Below are 291 nucleotides of genomic sequence, written 5' to 3' on the forward strand. Positions count from 1 at the left end.
GAATACATATATAACAAAATACATATCTATATTAATTACAATCTTAGCTGTTAGTACACTTTATTTTCTAATTAGCGATTATTACACTTTATTATCTTCTAAAGTGCATTCTATTCATTTTAGAGGAATCAATTTAGACAAAATAGGAGTTTCATTGTTGTGCAAGATTAGTTTAAAGATTTTTACATTATAAATCAATTAAAAACAATAATTAATATGATTATTAGGATAATTATTATAAAAATCATTAAACTTATCATTCATCACGATTTGTGATTAAATTCTGTAGGT

The sequence above is a fragment of the Glycine max genome, chromosome 13 (assembly GCF_000004515.6).
Source record: "Glycine max cultivar Williams 82 chromosome 13, Glycine_max_v4.0, whole genome shotgun sequence".
NCBI lineage: Eukaryota > Viridiplantae > Streptophyta > Magnoliopsida > Fabales > Fabaceae > Glycine > Glycine max.